At 42.5% G+C, this 1,557-nt stretch overlaps 1 pseudogene; it reads left to right on the forward strand.

Annotated features, from left to right (window-relative positions):
• Positions 1–325: 325 nt before the first annotated feature.
• On the forward strand, positions 326–1,229 carry LOC105005229 (annotated as a pseudogene).
• Positions 1,230–1,557: the final 328 nt, after the last annotated feature.

Below are 1,557 nucleotides of genomic sequence, written 5' to 3' on the forward strand. Positions count from 1 at the left end.
TCATCTTAGTCAGGACATAATATTTTCTACATCTCAGTTCACGAACTTACAAAACTTAAAAGTTGGAAAATGGTCCATGAAGACCCCTCAGCTTCAACAGTGTGAAACTCTACAGATACTTTGTGGCTTAAATTTTGTTTAGTCTGTACTTCAGATGTGGAGAAGTTCAAATTATCCCATTAACGAAATATTTGTATATGTGTATATATGCACATATGCGCCCACAATGCTGAATTAATTTCACTTTCAATCTCCCATTTGTTTATCACTGTGCTCCTTTCTTTTTCTTTGCCATAGGACCTCCTGTGATTCAAAAACTGCATCCATGAGGAATAATACAGGAGTGCCTGATTTCATCCTGCTGGGACTCACCAGTGCCCCCGGACTGCAGGTCCCCCTCTTTATAATATTCCTGCTCATTTATCTTGTCAATGTGGTCGGGACTGATCCTGCTGATTCTCTTGGAGTCTCGTCTCCACATTCCCATGTACTTTTCCCCTACAAATCTGTCTCTGGTGGACTTTTGCTACTCCACAGCTGTCACTCCCAAGGTGATGGCTGGGCTCCTTGTAGGAGACCAGGTCATCTCCTACAATGTATGCACTGCTCAGAGGTTCTTTATTGCAGCATTTGCCACTGTGGAAAGTTACCTGTTGGCCTCAATGGCCTATGACTGCTACGCAGCAGTGTGCAACCCCTACGTTATAACACCACCATGACAGCAAGTGTGTGTACTTGTATGGCTATGGGTCCCTACTTCTGTGGTTTCCTGAATGCCTCTGTCCACACGGGAGACATTTTCCGGCTCTACTTCTGTAGGGCCAATGTGCTCCACCACTTTTTCTGCGATATTCCAGCAGTCATGGCTCTCTTTTGCTCTGATAAACATATCAGTGAGCTGATTCTCCATGTGGTGGCAAGTTTCGGTATTGAGTTTGCCCTCCTGGTTATCTTGATTTCCTATTTGTTCATATATACCACCATCTTGAAGATGCACTCGGCTGAGGGATATCAGAAGGCTTTATCCACCTGCGTGTCTCACCTCACCACAGTCTCCATCTTCTATGGGACAGGCATCTTTATGTACTCTCAGCCCAGCTCCAGTCATTCCATGGACACAGACAAAATTGCGTCTGTGTGCTATACCATGGTCATCCCCATGCTCAGCCCCTTGGTCTATAAACAAGGAGGTCAAAAATGCTTTCAAGAAGGTGGTTAAGAAGGCATAATTTTCGAAGCTACACCTTTGAAAGTTGTAGGATCCAAATGACTTAGTTTCTTTCCCCTCAGACTGTCATCATGCAGTAATTCACATTTTAAGGCTTGTACTGCACCTAAATTACTACAGTAACACCATTCCTTTTTTGAAAACCTATCGTCTAGAAAAACAAAAAAATTAAGTTCAAATATGTGATAGTTGATTGAGGATGGCCAGAGGGGACCTTAAGAATATTAAAATCCTGCTTGTAGTGAATTTTGTTAATTATATTTGATTTATTTGCATGTTGATATTATCTTTATCATGTGGCAATGGTGCTGCTGCTGAGTCGCTTCAGT

The sequence above is a fragment of the Bison bison genome, unplaced genomic scaffold, assembly GCF_000754665.1.
Source record: "Bison bison bison isolate TAMUID 2011002044 unplaced genomic scaffold, Bison_UMD1.0 scf7180017858355, whole genome shotgun sequence".
NCBI lineage: Eukaryota > Metazoa > Chordata > Mammalia > Artiodactyla > Bovidae > Bison > Bison bison.